The following is a 16,826-nucleotide window of genomic DNA, read 5'->3' as shown; positions in this document are numbered from 1 at the left end:
TGGAAATATGGCCTGAGCTTTCGGGAGGCCTTAATAAGGTAGAAAGCCATCTTTTCCATCAACATATACCGAGATTCAGCTCCGAGAAGCCTCTTGCTGATGTAATAGACTAGCTTTTGAGATCGGCCTTCTTCTCAGACTAATACGGCGCTAGATGCATCTTCCGTGACAGCTAGGTAAAGGAAAAGAGGCTCCCTTGCCGTTGGTTTGGATAATACGGGCAGCTCGGCCAAATGTGCTTTCAGGTCGAGGAAGGCACGTTTGCATTCCTCAATCCACTCAAATTTTTTATTTCCCCGAAGCAGGTTGTAGAATGGCAGACACTTGTCGGTAGATTTAGAAATAAACCGATTAAGGGCCGCCACCCTTCCTGTCAGACTCTGAACATCTTTTCACGACCGGGGTGAGGGCATCTCGAGTAGCGACCTGGTCTTATCGGGGTTCGCTTCTATTCCTCTGGTATTGACAATGAAACCCAGGAATTTCCCTGACGCGACCCCGAAAGTACACTTTTAGGGGTTTAGCCTCATGCCGTATTCTCTCAATATCTTAAAGCATTCCTCCAGATCGGAGACATGGTTATCGGCAGTTTTCAACTTGACCAACATGTCGCCAACATACACTTCCATATTTTTCCCGATCTGATTGGTAAACATCATATTTACCAACCTCTGGTATGTAGCTCCGGTGTTTTTCAGCTCGAAGGGCATGACCTTGTAACAATAAACATTGGTTGGGGTCATGAAGCTAGTGTGTTCCTGATCTACTGGATTCATGGCGATCTGGTTATAGCCTAAGTATGCATCCATAAAAGACATAAGCTCGTGCCCCGCCGTGGCATCTACCAATTAGTCGATTCTTGGGATGGGGAAGCAATCTTTCGGGCAAACTTTGTTCAAATCGGAGAAGTCGATGCAGGTCCACCATTTCCCATTGGGCTTCGGGACCAACATAGGATTGGCGACCCAGATCGGGAACTTTGCTTTGCGGATAAAGCCGCACTTTAAGAGACGGGCTACTTCCTCCTCTAAGGCCTCAGCTCGGGTTGTTCCTAGGTGCCTTTGTTTCTAGGATTTTGCAAGCACGCTTTTATCCAAGTGGAGGGTGTGCATGATGATGCTTAGACTAATCCCTATCATGTCTCCATGAGACCAAGTGAGCACATCTATATTTTCTCGCAGAAACTTAATCAGCTCCGCCTTCCTTTCGCTACATAGATTTTTCCCGAGCTTTACCACCTTCGAGAGGTCTTGTGGGTCGATGTTTACCTCCTCGAGCTCTTCAATGGTCTGGAGCTCAGATCTATCCTCGCCTACTCTGGGGTCGATATCATTATTTAAGATGATATTCTCCCCCTTGGCATTCTGAGGTTTTTCAATCTCAGGACTAGGCATAAGTTCCTGAGATTCCTCATTCCCGCCCTGGATGGTCATCGTCTACTGCCTGGGTTTTGTATTCCCTGGCAGAGAGCTGATCACCTCAGACAGTGCATATCCTCGTGGAGGAGGGGAATTTTAGTGCGAGGTGACGGATGGAGGTTATTGCTTCGAACGCTATCAAAGTAAGTCGGCCCAAAATAGCATTGTACGCGGTGGGACAATCGATGACCACAAACTCGAGGAGTTTTTAGATAGACTGAGGTCCCTCTCCCAGGGTGATCACCAACTCGATCGTTCTTATTGTTGCCGACCCTTCTCCAGAAAATCCATATAACATCATGGAGGTGGCTTTCCACTCGGTGATTGATAAACCCATCTTTTCCAGCGTAGACCGGAACAGCAGGTTCACCGAGCTCCCATTATCGACCAATATCCTCCTAACTCTTCGGTTAGTGAGCTGAGCGGTTATGACCAGAGGGTCGTTATGAGGGAACTGGACGTGACTGGCATCTTCCTCGGTGAATATGATTGGTTGCCTCTCCAATCATTGCTGTTTGGGTAGATGCTGCCCTTGGACGAACTCCGCTCCATTATGAGCTTTTAGTTCGTTGACATATCTCTTTTGGGCACCTCTGCTCGTGCCGGCCAGATGGGGGCCTCCGGAGATCGTGGAGATCTCTCCTCCTATCACAGAAGGAGGGGTGTCCTGATTTATGCGAGACCCGGGCAGACCTATCGGAGATTCTGGAGCTGGTTGACCGGCGGGAACTCTATTCCGGGCATACTGAGCCAAGGTTCCGGCTCTGATGAGAATCTCGATCTCATCCTTCAGGTGCCTACAATCGTCAATGTTATGGACGATGTCGTTGTTGAATCGACAAAACTTGGAGGGATCTCGCTTAGCCTTCTGATGTTTCAAAGGCTCCCGCTTCTTCCAGGGGAGGCGAGCAGAGTTTGCTAGGAAAATGTTCTCCCTAGTGTTGGTGAGCTCGGTGTAGGTCGTGTAGATTGGCTTAAACTTTTCTACGGACTTGTTCTTCTTCGGGCCGTGCTGGCCGCCTTCGCTGCTCCCTTTTCTCTTGCCTCCACCCAACTGGTTATTCTGTGAAATGGTTTGGGTCGCTCTCACGACCTCCGTTCCCACTCCAGCGGGCTGTTCAGGGGCTTGGCTGGTTCCTGCAGCCGATGCTTGCACTTCCTCCAGTTTTATCCATCCCTAGGCCCTATTTAAGAATTCGTTCACGATGTTGACACCTTTTCTCTGTTTCTCTTCCCAGAGTCCGCCTCCAACGAGGATCCCAGTCCTCAAGGCCATAAGTTTGGAACTATCATCTGCGTCCCTAGCTCGGGCCGCGACGTTTGCGAATCTGATCAGTTAAGCTTTCAAAGGCTCGTCTGGCTGTTGTCTTACATTTGCCTGGGTATCGGCTTTGACGCGGGCGGCCTGAGAAGCTCGGAATGCCCTCTTGAAGTCGGCAGAAAAGGTTTTCCACGAGCTGAAGGACTGCTTTTTATTCTATTTGAACCATTGCCTGGCCGGCCCAGTCAAGGTGGAAGGAAATATTAAACACCTCAGCTCGGGACCGATGTTGTGGGCCATCATCAGGGTGTTGAACATACCCAAGTGATCTGACGGGTCCCCGTCTCCATTGAATTTGGACAAGTGAGGCATACGGAAACCAGGTGGGTATGCCATGGCTGCTATGCTGGGAGCGAAGAGCTCGAGTTCGTCCCCCGAGTCATACTCATCTTTTTCTTTTTCCGATAGGAGCTTCCTCATCAGCTCCTCCATCTGAGCCAGCGGCTCCAGGGTTTGGTCCTTGCTCCCTTGGTTGTTCTGGGGCTATTCAACAGCTCCAGTTCCATTGTACGCGTTAGGCGGGTTATAGTCCCTCCTATCTTGAGATAGGTTATGTGGGACATTCCCGCTGTCACGTACTTCAGATAGGCCCTCCCCTTGGTGAGTACGACTACCATTTCTAGCTGGGTCTCCTCTCGAAGAGTTGAGACGATCTCAGAGGTCGGCCCGAGAGCTTTGAGCCGAACTCAAATGATGGCGCAGGTCTTCGCCGGATCTGCCACTTCGATTACTCCCGGTCCAGTAACTTCCATTTGAGAAGCTCAAAGCCCGCCGCTGAGGGTGAGGATCCAGGACTTCCCTGGGTGCCTGGCTGCGATGGAAAGGTCCGACGGAAGGAGGATTTCACCTGCTGCTCCCATGAGCCAGAATGTCTCGGACTAGACGGGGAGGAGATGGGTATCTTATTGGTGACGAAGGATGTCTAACTGGTGATGTAATCCTAGTCCCGTCAGGGAAAATTAAGCTAGGTCGCGGCCTCTCCGCCCTACCATCCCCCGCGTCCTGCGCTCGGCGGTCTGATCGCAGTGCAGGACGGCTGGCCGGGGCGGGCTGTCATCACGAGCCCTCCCTGGATCTTCTTCGCGAGCTGCCTCGGGCCCTCCTGAGTGCACTCGAGGGTGGAACTGAGCTAGGAGTTGAGGTCCGAACTGATCGGCTGAATTGCTGATCGGCCCTAGGAAGTTCCTCAAATACAGTTTCCTGGTGGTGTAATGTGGGAGTAGAATTTGATGTCAAGGGTCTGACTGACCGATTGGGCCTGGACCGGTTACCCCGGCGGGACTTATGAGTCCCACCTTGCCTCTTTTCGACGTTAGCGTTGGTTGTAAGAGGGGGTAATCGGGCCAAAACCTCTTCGATCTGCTTGCTTGCTTTCGCTAGCTGACTCCTCAATTGTCCATTTTCCATTTCTACCGCCGTGTAGAAATCCGGGTTCAGATTGGGCGGCCGGGGAGCCAAACTTCCAGTGTCGTCTTGGCCCATTGGCTGCTTTCCCGATCGCTGCTGAACCTCAGGGTTTTGCTCATTGGATATGACGGCATGGTGGGCCTCCTGCCCATCACGTTGATCCGCTTCGTTACCATGCCTTGAGCGAGTAACCACCATGGTTGGGTTTTTTGTAATAGCACCAATCTAAAATCCTCTCAATGAAAGCACCAAACTGTTGACGCGGTTCTTCGGCAACAGATAATTATATGAATAAATGGGTTGGATTAGTGCTAAATGATGAACTGTAATATGTGAATAATCTCAAAGGAAGGTTATAACTCGTTTACTCTTTTTAGGTGGTTCGAAGGTTAAAATCCCTCTAGTCCACCAGTCAATATTATTGATATATCTTCGGTATTCCTTACAGGGAGTTTCTTTACAAATTAGAAACCAACCCTTTGCAACACCCAGGGTCTCCATATTTATAGGGAGAGTGTTATCCAGATTTCCGGATAGCGTTTAGATTGATGGCCTCGGGGAAGCAGAATTATCGATGTCTTTCACGATAGGTGACCAGAGCTCGCGGATGAACAGAAAGGCTTCACCTCTCCCGCTTGGTGTCCGGATTACTCTTCCAAGCAAACACAATACGGAAACTCGTCAACTCTCCCGGACTCCCGAAGGGGTATCCTTCGGGGAAGCTCCTTCCAGGAGAAGCTCTTCGAGTGGTCTCCGCGGAAGCAGTTCCGTGCCTCGCACGGAACAAAGCCAAACGGTCGAGTCCTGGAGGAGGCATATTTGGAATGATATCCGCCTGACACAGGATCCCGCCTGACACGCCCGTCAGGTCAAAGCCGCACACATCCCAGCACGCCTAAGGGTACCTTTTCGCCTACTGTTCCGCTGACAACTTGGAAAAGACGGCTGACTTTGTGTGTTCCCCATACTTTCACGTAAATATACCCACATAGAGTCTTGTAGCCATGCTACTACAGTTATTGTATCCCTATTTATGGCTGGTGTAATTAAGACTCATGTACGTAGAGAAAAACCCTAATCCAAAACCCTAGCTATAAAGACCCCTTCATTTTACAAGAAGAGGGACAAATCATATAGCAAAAACTCTACTAAAATCTCTCTAGCTTCATCTTCTTCAAGAGAACCCGAGAGAAACACTGTGAGTGTGTGAAGTTCTTGTGCACCAGCTATCTTACTGTAACCTTTTCCAAGTATAATAACATCGACTCGTGGACTAGGGCTTGTTAACGCCTGAACCACGTAAAAACACTGTTTGTTTAGTTACATTTTAGCACTTCTACAGTTCTTATCTTTTTATTATTCTGTTTGTATTCGTTTCCGAAAAACTCGATAAACATTTTGGTGCTTTCATTGAGAGCTGTAGGAAGTTGTTAGTCAGCTCTTTTTCTGTGTACGTTTTTTGTATTCACTTCGTGCTAAAGAGATGGTGACTACGAGAAAATCCGCTGTTGACAAAAATGCTACGGTCAACCCCGATACCGTGATGGAAGATGTGGTGCAAAGCGAACCCTTAGACTACCAAGGTGAAGACCCGACATCCCGCCAGGATCAGGTCAGTACCGAAGATACAACATACTTAGAAGACGAAGAAGAGTATGTCCAAGACGGTTATTACAAGGACGGCTGCTACTATGAGAAGGACCCAGAACTGGTCCAAGTAGCCGAAGAACTGGTGGCCACTAAGGCCAAGCTTGCTGAGCAGGAGCGCGTCTCCGAAAGAATGCAACGCATGATGGAACGCCTCCAAAGTAAGTTCGGAGATCTAGGCGACTCGGACGAGGATGCCTCTGTTCTAGGTGGTGCTGATGCCCCCATGCCGGATCCAACCGCTGCTGGACCATCCAAAGCCGCCCCTAACAAGGGCAAAGAAAAAGTTGGAGAGCCTGTGCGCGCTGACGCCCCTGCACCTCCTAAAGGCGTGAATCACCAGGCCGACTGCCCCCCCCCCCCCCCCCCCGCGCGCAGAAGGTCTCTGGCGCTCCTAAGCCCAGACGTCCTTCAGCCCCAAGGGGGCACTCTGTGCCTAAAGGGCCCGGTGCTAAGGCACCCAGGCCTAGGGGAAGGAACAACCGCCCCAGTGATTCCGTCAATCAGGACGGTCGGGCTGCGAACTCGCACTCCGAAGATAGCTGGTCCACGGTGGACCTAAGAAGAAGGTTGGAGGCCAAGTATGAAAAGGCCAAAGGGGAAAAGGCCCGGCCTCGCGGAGATGACCTCCGAAATCATATTAATGACAAGCTCCGGGGACGTGACCTCCCGGAAAGTGATACGAAGAGGCTCGAGGAACAGATTGCTGCCTTGACCAAGCTGGTCCGGAAGCAAAGTGGGGCCCTGTCAGATTCTGAGGAGGAAGACCCGGAACCATGTATTAGGAGGATCGCGGAAACGTCCCTCCCGGATAACTTCAAAATGTCTCACATAGAATTATATGATGGGAGGACAGACCCGCGTACCCACCTAGCTAAATATAATAAAATGATGCAAGTGGCGCGTGTCAGTGAGGACGCCAAATGCATGTGCTTCTCACTCACCCTTACCAAGTCCGCGGAGGACTGGTGGAAAAGATTAGCTCCCGGATCAATCCACAGTTGGAAGGAGCTACAGTCCGCGTTTAGGAGGCAGTTTATTGCTGCCCGCGACCACGATATGGAGGTTGGTTCCTTAACCAACATCAAGCAGCAACCCACTGAGAACCTCAAAGCTTTCATTCAGAGAATGATGGAAGCTGCTGCAAAAACCAAGGTCAGCGATGACATGAAGCTGATCGCCCTTCAATCGGGCCTTACTGTCGGCTCCATGCTATGGGGGGAAATGCAAAGGAGACGGGCAGAAACACTGTCCGAATTCATGTCAAAAGCTCAGGGAATCATCAACCTTGAGGATGCCTACCAGCAGGCATTCGGAGTTCCCCCGACTCCAACCCCTTCCGTGACTGCGCCGAGCTTTGCTTCGCAAGCTCCCGCACCAGCCCTCACGCTTCCAGGAGCCCGATTCACTCCAAGTGTGTATGGGCCTTCCGCGTCTGCTCAGACGCCGAGTCAAACCCATTTCTCTGGGTACGGAGTAGTACAAACCGGATGTAGTATCGCTCCTAGCATGCCGCAGCCGCAAGCGGAAGCCCGAGAACGAAATTTGAGCCAATCGCGGAGCAAACGAAGCGGAAGAAACTCCAACCGGGGAGACCATTCAAAGAAACCCCGAAAGGACTATGAGCCCAAGTTCACGGAATATACCAGTTTGATAGACTCGCGAGAGAATGTCTATCGGGCGACCTGTAATATGGTCAACTACAGGAAGCCCCCGAAAGTGTCTCACGGAGGAAGGCGTTCGCGAGACTCCAATAAGAGGTGTGAGTTTCACGGAGACGTGGGGCACACCACGAATGAGTGCCTTCAGCTGAAGGATGAGATCGAGTCCCTGGCAAGAGCGGGACACCTCGGTCAGTGGGTGAGGATACCCATTATCTATCCCGGACAGGGGGTAGTTCACGGAGCTGCATATTCCCCGGGACAGAGGGGGGCCGCTAGCGCTCCTGGAGCCGGTCACCCCCAAGCTCCCGGGTCTCAGTTCCCAGCACTTCCTGCTCCACCCGCTCCGGCGCCCATTGCCTTGTTGGCTCCAGGACCAGGCAACCCATATCCGCCCGGCCTTGCTCCGCCACCCGTTGACGGACACGTCGCCACCATTTCCGGAGGACCACACCTTGCCGGAAGTACCCGCAACTCCCAGAAGAGGTACTTGAAGGAGTTAGAGCACGCCGAGGAGATGTGCGCTTTGGTCCAATCACCTGCTCAACGTCCCCGAATGATGGATCTTCCCATCACCTTCACGGAGGACGATGCTCGACATGTGCACTTCCCCCACAATGATCCCCTCGTAGTGGAAGCCCAGATTGCCAATAAGAAGGTCTCACGGATCTTGATCGATAACGAAAGCTCCGTGAACATCCTCTTCAAAGCGGCCTTCCACGCGATCGGATTGACCGAGACGGACCTGGCCCCATGCCCCATCCAGCTTCAAGGTTTCAATGGGGACGCACTCATGCCATTAGGCAAAATTCAGCTTCCAGTCACCCTCAGAGGAGAAAGCGACGCTTGTGCCTTCAAGCATAGCACATTCGTGGTGGTCGACTGCCCCACGGCGTATAATGCCATCTTAGGCCGACCAGTCCTGATCGATTGTGGGGCCATAACCTCGATACGCCACTTATGTTTGAAGTTTCCATGCGACGATGGGCGTATTGGCACCCTCCGAGGAGACCAAAGAAGCGCACGGAGCTGTTATAACGTCTCCGTCCAATCCGTCTACACGGTCCAAGAGACGTTTGCTGCCATTCCTTTGGCGGAAGAATTGCCAGAAACTGGGGGTGCTCAGGAGGCATACTTTGACGAACTCGACCCAAGAGTGGGAATCGAGAAGGCAATAGAGCCGATGGAGGAAGTCGAAGAGGTGATCCTCAACCCGGGGGAGCCCACCAAGGTCATTCAGGTGGGGAAAAACCTGCCGTCGGCCGTTCGAGATAAGATCGTGGCCACTGTGAAGGATAATCACGATATCCTGGCATGGTGCCACGCTGATATGACGGGGATTAATCCCAATGTTGCGTGCCACGCACTCAACATAGACCCATCTGCAACTCCAATTCGCCAAAAGAGGAGGCCGCTAGACCCAGTGAGAGCCGAAGCCGTCAAAGCTGAAGTGGACAAATTGATGTCCATAGGCTTTCTCCAGGAGTCGCACTATCCCGTGTGGTTGGCCAACCCAGTTCTGGTCCCAAAACCCGATGGGTCCTGGAGAATGTGCATTGACTTCACGGACCTAAACAAGGCCTGCCCGAAAGATTGTTTCCCTCTCCCGCGAATCGATCAAATGGTAGACGCTACTTCCGGGTACGAACTCTTATCCTTCATGGATGCGTACTCCGGATACAACCAGATCAAGATGCATGTCGCGGACCAGGAACACACCAGCTTCCTCACGGACAAGGGTGTCTACTGTTACGTGGTCATGCCTTTCGGTTTGAAGAATGCTGGGGCGACGTACCAACGTCTGGTAAACAGAATGTTCAAGGACCAACTGGGGAGGAACATGGAGGTGTACGTGGATGACATGTTGGTAAAGTCCAAGACCTCCGGGGACCACAGTGATGACCTTGAGGAAGCTTTCGCCGTGATCCGAAAGTACGGGATGAAACTAAATCCAAAGAAATGTACTTTCGGGGTCTCATCTGGGAAGTTCCTCGGTTTCATTGTCAGCTCCCGCGGAGTGGAAGCCAACCCTGAGAAAATAAAGGCGTTCATAGATATGCCTTCCCCCCGGAAACATAAAGATGTCCAGAGCGTTACCGGAAGGATAGCTGCTCTCAGCCGCTTCGTATCCAAGGCCACTGACAAGTGTATCCCCTTCTTCAATGTGTTGCGAGGAAACAAGAAGTTCGAGTGGACACCCGAATGCGAAGCAGCCTTCCAACACCTCAAAGAACATTTAACCCGAGCTCCCATTCTGTCCAAACCTGTCGAAGGAGAGGCGTTGTTCTTATACTTAGCTGTGACTGAGCACGCAGTAAGTGCCGCTCTCGTCCGGGAAGATGGCCGTATCCAGCTCCCTGTGTATTACGTAAGCAAGAGGTTATTGGACGCCGAGTCCAGATATTCGATGATCGAGAAACTCTCCCTCTGCTTGCTGATCGCCTCACGGAAGCTGAGGCCATATTTCCAGGCGCACACCATCAAAGTACTCACCAACCACCCTCTCCGACAAGTCCTGCAGAAGCCCGAGTCTTCTGGCAGATTGCTTAAGTGGGCCATGGAACTGAGCCAGTTCGACGTCCACTACCAACCACCTGTTTCCATAAAAGGCCAAGCTCTCGCGGACTTTATTGTGGAATGCTCGGGAATGAATGACCTCCCGGAAGATACTGTCCCGGAACTCCCCACCTGGAAGGTCTATGTAGACGGAGCCTCAAATGAAAAAGGAGCTGGAGCGGGGGTCATCCTAATATCTCCCCAAGGGCATCAGCTCCAGAGCGCCATCCGTTTCGCGTTTCCAGCATCCAACAACGAGGCAGAACACGAAGCCATGTTAGCTGGGTTACGACTGGCCAGAGAAGTCGGAGCCCAAAAAATCGAAGTATACAGCGACTCCCTACTTGTGGTAAACCAAATATCCGGGGAATACCAGACGAAAGGCGAAAGGATGGCTGCCTACGTGTCTCTCTCCCGCGACCTACTGTAGCATTTCAAAGGCTACCAAATCCGCCAGGTCCCCCGGGACCAGAACTCACTCGCGGACACGCTGGCCAAGCTTGCAACGGACCCAGAGATTGAACAGTATGGCTTAGTCCCCATCGGGCACTTAGAAGCCCCCAGTACTGAGACACGAAGGATAAACGCCATCATCGACCATTCCCACTCCTGGATAGGACCCATCCTCAGATTTCTCACCACCGGAGAGCTCCCCACTGATAAAGCTGACGCAAGGAAGCTCCAATATCAAGCTCCCCGATACGTGGTTATGGATGGAAAGCTTTACCGCAGGGGGTTGTCCATACCCTTCCTTAGGTGTGTTTCCGGAACCGAAGTCAGCACCATCATCCACGAGATTCACGGAGGCTTCTGTGGCGATCATACCTCCGGGCTGAGCCTCTCCAAAAAGATCCTTCGACAAGGATACTTCTGGCCCACCATGAAGAAGGATTGTGTGGATTATGTCAGGAAGTGTGAGCAGTGCCAGAGGTACGCCAAGGTTCCGCGAGCGCCGCCTACAAAAATTACCCTAATGACCAGCCCCTGGCCGTTCGCCGTTTGGGGCATTGACCTAGTAGGTTCCCTCCCAACTGGAAAGGGTGGAGTGAAGTACGCCATAGTCGCGGTAGACTACTTCACCAAATGGGCTGAAGCTGAACCTATGAACACGGTCACATCAAAAAAAGCACTGGATTTTGTCATCAGGAATATAGTGTGTCGTTTTGGGCTTCCACGGAAAATTGTGTCCGACAACGGAAGGCAGTTTGACAGTGAACACTTCACAAACTTCTGTGCTTCGCATGGAATTATCAAAAGCTTTTCCGCAGTCGCCAGACCCCAGGCTAATGGGCAAGTGGAAGCTGTAAAAAAAATATTAAAGACCACGTTGAAGAAAAAACTCCAAGCCTGCAAGGCTCACTGGCCGGAAGAACTTCCGCGTGTACTTTGGGCCTATCGCACAACGGAGAGAACTTCGACGGGGCACACGCCTTATTCCATGACCTTCGGTTGCGAGGCCGTCATCCCAGTAGAAGCTATGATCCCCTCTCACAGGCAAGACACCTACGATCCTACCCGGAACCATGCCCTCCTCCAGGAGTCCTTGGACATGATCGAGGAGCTCCGGGAGCAGTCGCAGGTCCAACTAAAAATGTACCAAGGCAAGATAGCCCGACACTTTAACATGAGAGTCCAGAGCCGTACATTCGAAGTTGGGGATCTTGTCCTACGGAGAGTATTTCCTGCTACGCAGGACCCGGGAGTAGGAGTCCTCGGACCCAACTGGGAAGGCCCCTACGAAGTCCAAGAAAAAGTGGGCCATGGGACGTATCACTTAAAGAGACTCGACGGATCTAAAGTCCCGCGCGCCTGGAACGCGGAGCACCTCTGCCGTTACTACCAGTAGGCCCTGGACCATCCAGTCGGAAGTCCTTGGTGAAAATAACAAAAGTGAAAAATGTGGAAATAATCCTCCCTGTTGTAAAATTCACGCCTAGCAGGCTAATTTAATGAAACACGGAGAGATTCACTCCGCTTTTACTGCACTTTTTATCCCTGTGTTCAAAGTTGCGTTTTAACAAGTGACCACGCGGTCCGGAGACGTCTGGACCCCACGCTCACTTGGGGGGTATACATGGCTAAGGCATAACCATACGCCCCTTGAACAAAACGTACACAGAACCCCACTTATGTGCTAGCATTGTGTTTGAAATTTTTAAATTGTTTGAAATGTTTAAATTGTTGAGCTTAGGTTTATTTGTTGCCATGAACATGCTTGCATTACGTGTCATATGTGCATTATGTGCTTATGTGAAAATTGCCATGGAAATGCCTGCCATTATGTATCATAAGAATTATCTCCTGTGTAGCCCAGCGATGGACGGGACTGGGGGTTGAGGCACGTTCATAGAGCTACGCCAAAACACCCCCAACTCCCTGACAAGTCCTTTGCAGAATTCTTCGCGATCGCTGTAGATCTTTGCTTCGCAAACTCCAGCTCCGGGTCTCGGAAGGCAAAAAATGGCAAGATCCGCGAACGCTGTAGAGCTTTGCTTCGCAAGCTCCAGCTCCGGATCCCGCAAGGCGAAAGATGGCAAGATCCGCGAACGCTGTAGAGCTTTGCTTCGCAAGCTCCAGCTCCGGATCCCGCAAGGCGAAAGATGGCAAGATCCGCGAACGCTGTAGAGCTTTGCTTCGCAAGCTCCAGCTCCGGATCCTGCAAGGCGAAAGATGGCAAGATCCGCGAGCGCTGTAGAGCTTTGCTTCACAAGCTCCAGCTCCGGGTCCCGCAAGGCGAAAGATGGCAAGATCCACGAGCGCTGTAGAGCTTTGCTTCGCAAGCTCCAGCTCCGGATCCCGCAAGGCGAAAGTTGGCAAGATCCGCGAGCGCTGTAGAGCGTTGCTTCGCAAGCTCCAGCTCCGGGTCCAGCGAGGCGAAAGATGGCAAGATCCGCGACCGTTGTAAGCCTTGCTTCGCAGGCTCCAACTCCGGATCTCACAAAATAATGCATGGCAAGCTCCATGGCCATTGCAAGTTTCAGCTCCAGAAGCAGACATGCTTGATCCCCCCACTCACAGCCGGCTTTGCTTCGCAAAGCCCCTGCTCCAGGATCACACCTGGTGGGCGTGGCGATTTCCCCGACAGCAATAAGCCTTGCATCGCAGGGCTCCATGCCAGGTCCCTGAAGTCAGCCACAATGAGGTTCACAACAACAGTTAGTTTTGCTTCGCAAAGATCTAACCTTGAATCTAGCGACGCTCACCAAAAGAACTCCCGTTCCAAACAATGGAACGACTCACCTTAGCAATCCCAGCGAACAGTATAACTACAAGTCCCGGGATTGTCCATTTGCCTCAGGAAAGCTAAAATACGGTGAAAGGAGCCTGGCCGTTGGAACCAGGAAACCTTCGTATCCTAGAAACTACATGGGAAAAGACATCATCCGTTAAAGCTTCAAGTGGGAAGTGCATAGGTTTTGGCCGTTGGAACCAAAACCCCATACGCCCCTACAACAGTTTCTACCGTATAAATGTCTACCCTAAGCGCAAGGATAAATAAAGAACTCGGCAGAAAAGAAAGGAGAACGCTATGATTATGGTAAAAATGTCCGCAATGAAAAACTCAAAATGAAAAATAATTAAAGATAAAACCCCTTCAAGCATTGGGGGTAACTACAGCTTCCACGACCGCAGCTTCGGGGGCATCGGTTTCAACGGAGGCTGGCGGAGTCGGCTCATCGGAAGGAGGAACTTGGTCATGAGAAGGTTCAGAGGTCCCCGCCTCTCCGGGATCTCCCGCCTCAGGAGCTTCAGCACGTTCGTCAATGTTGTAAGTTTGGACGTACGCCTCTGGGCCCTGATCCCACACGAGTAGCTTCTCCCTCATGGCTTCGGCATCATCTCCCAGATAGCCTAATACCTCCGGGTTCACTTTCCAGAGTTGATGCATGAGGACCACATGCGATATATTAATCGTCCTGTTCAGTATCACCTCAGCATCCTCCTTCTCCTTCAAGCGCTCCGCCTCGGAGGTTGCCAGCTGTGCTTCCGCGACAGTTAGTTGGGCCCTCAATTTTTCCATTTCGGCCTTGGAGGCATCCCGCTCCCCCTTAAGAGAATCAATCTCCTTGCGCTGCTCCCTATTTTGGTTCAGCACGGATTGCTTCTCGGTCACATGCCCCCTGGCAGTGAATTGCAAGGCCCCGATCTCTTTATCCTTCTCGGCGAGCCCCAACTGCAGCATAGACACGAGATCCCTGCTCCTCTTATGGAGTTGCTCCTCCTCGTGTAGCTTACTCTGAAGAGTGGAATATCCCTCTTGCCACTTAAGGAGGAGATTGTTTTTTGATTGCAAGCGGGCTTCCAGGGTATCCTTCTCCACCTTGGCTTGGGACAGCTCTTCCCGGAGCTTGGAGTTTTCGGCCTTCATCCCATCAGACCGCTGTCTAAACTCATTCTCTGCCTTGGCCCGGTACTCTTGATATTTGGCAAGATATTTCTTCTCCGCCTCTTCTTCAGCCGTACGCCGGGCCTGATCAATCTTCTCTGAAGCCCCCAAGGCCTGTTGGGTCAACTTCTGTTTCTCCGCCTCCAAGGCCTGGCGAGCCAGCTGGCTCTCCTCCAGTTGAACCAGAGCTGCACCAACCTCCCGGAACGAGCGTTCCGCGATCATAGAGGCCTGCAAGGAAAGACAACAGAATGAGCTGAAGCCGGACCAAAAGACAGGTGATCCCAAAAAATAACAACTGACGGCTTACCCCGGACAGTTGCTGCTTCACAGCGTGTGTCAGCAACAGCGGATCCTTGCTGCTACTGATGGCCCACTTCTCGGAATTAAGCTCGCATAAGCTCAGGGCCATGTCCTCCATCATCTCAGCTCCGAACGGCGCCAATGCACGTCCGAGCCTGGGCACCAGCCTCTTCTCCAAGGCTGGACCATCCAGAACCGCTCCGGCCGGGTGAAGAGATCTCACCCCCTCGGCCAGCTCAGCTCTCTTCACGGCGGACAAGTTATCTGCCCTTCCCTGAGTAACGGCTTTCTCCGCCTCTAACCGCCTCTTCAAAAAACTATCGGCCCGTCTTACACCCTCCAGGAGAGCAGCGGGAAAACTGGTTGGCTTCCGTGGAAAGTGGAACTTCAGGCCAGGCAGGGGAAGATTGGTTGTCTGAGAAGACGGAGACCCCGGGAGGGTGGACCCCCTTTGGGCTGGAGGAGGAGGCAGTCGGGGTATTAAGGCCCCGGTCTGTTGCTTTTGCTGCTGCGGCAGCAGAAGTAATTGCCCTTGTTGCTGCTGCTGGTTTGGATGTTGTTGTTGCTGCTGCTGCGGCGTTGGTGATTGTCTCTCTTGTTCATGTTGCTGCTGTTGTTGTAGTTGTAGTTGTTGTCGTTGCTGTTGTTGTTGCCTTTGACCGGGAGAAGAGTGTCTAAGGCGTTTGTTCTTAGCGCCCTCAGCATCTTCTCCGGGACGCTTGCTCGCCCCAGTTGTCCTCACGGGGAACACAAGCCCTTCCCCGTCGCTGCTGCTACTCGAGACCATCATAGTCTCGGAAGGCCCGTCAGCAGGGGGCTTCTCTACCCTCGGAGACGCTTGCGCCTCGCCACTTGTCTTCTTGGGGGAGGCAGCCTTACCTCCCCTACCAGCCTTGGTCTTCCGTCCTTTCCCCGTGGACGGGTCTTGGCTGGTGGCAGCCTTCTTAATAAGCAAAGTAACCCTCCCCAACATCTTGGCTTCGGGATACTCTGCAAGAAACGTACAAAGCAAGGTTAACGAACCAACAAGCAATGAGAAAGAAGATAAGCGGAAGACAAGACAATCAACAACATAAAAGCACAAGCAAGCCCGCCAGCAGGGAACAAGAAACAAGAAAAAGAAAAGTTTGAAAGGGACGACCATGCACGAGAAACGTGGATGGCCTTCCCCGAGCAAAACAAAACATCGCTTCCTGCTCCAGGAAGCTCCCGTACTCCTTGAAGTCCGGGAATGACATGCTGAGAGAAGAAGGGTCAACCATGATGACACCTTCTGGCAGACTACCATCACTCAGACACCAGAGGAGCTCATCTACCCTATCGCAATACCTGTCGAAGGGTATCCTACGCGGATCTAGCCTAAGGAAACGGGGATCAAACCCCATCTGAGAGGTCCGGGAAACCTCAGACAGGCTGGGGGTGTGGATCAATCGAAAACTAGACTTACCTCTCCCGGAGGTACTAGCCCCCGGAGCCCCTTCGTTAGGGTAAGCCGCGGCGTGGCGAGCCTCGATCTCCTCTTCCTCTGGCTGGGGGTCGGGGAACCTCTCCGCCCAACTAGGAGATAGAGTATTTTCGTCCCGAGCTGCTTGGGTGATCACCTTAGACAGCTCCAGGGCAATCTGCTCCCGGATATCAGCTGACACCTGAGTTTGCCCCCTGCCACTCACTGGCTCGATGTTTTGGAAGGAGGCAAGTAGCCCATACTCCCTCAACGATTCGGAGGTCACAAGTCCCTCCACTTTCAACTCTTCCTCAGAAAGCCCTTCGTAGAACTTGGACCTCCTTATCATCTCCGCGCAGCGAGGTGTCCGCGGAACGACTTCTGCGAAAATCAAATACAAGCGTTAGAGATCCTCCCAAAAAGCAAATCAAGTGCAAAGAAACAAAGTAGAAAAGGAGAGGAAGGAGCGCTTACCAGGGATTTTGAAGTCCAAAGATAGGGCTGGCACCCTCTTCAGCGGGAAGCCAGTCGTCAGGAACCAGTATTCCCGGAGGTCTGGAACCCTCGCGGTATGACAAGTGGGGCACATCACGTCCGGGTACCTTTCTAGCCTGTAAAACCCCACCTTGTCTGAATGACCCCTCATAGGCTGAGACTTCAACCCGTAAAAGTACAGCACCTC

This window comes from Humulus lupulus, chromosome 8 (genome assembly GCF_963169125.1).
Source record: "Humulus lupulus chromosome 8, drHumLupu1.1, whole genome shotgun sequence".
NCBI classification, from domain to species: domain Eukaryota; kingdom Viridiplantae; phylum Streptophyta; class Magnoliopsida; order Rosales; family Cannabaceae; genus Humulus; species Humulus lupulus.
The sequence above is the reverse complement of the archived record's forward strand: the minus strand, read 5'-3'. Positions refer to the sequence as shown.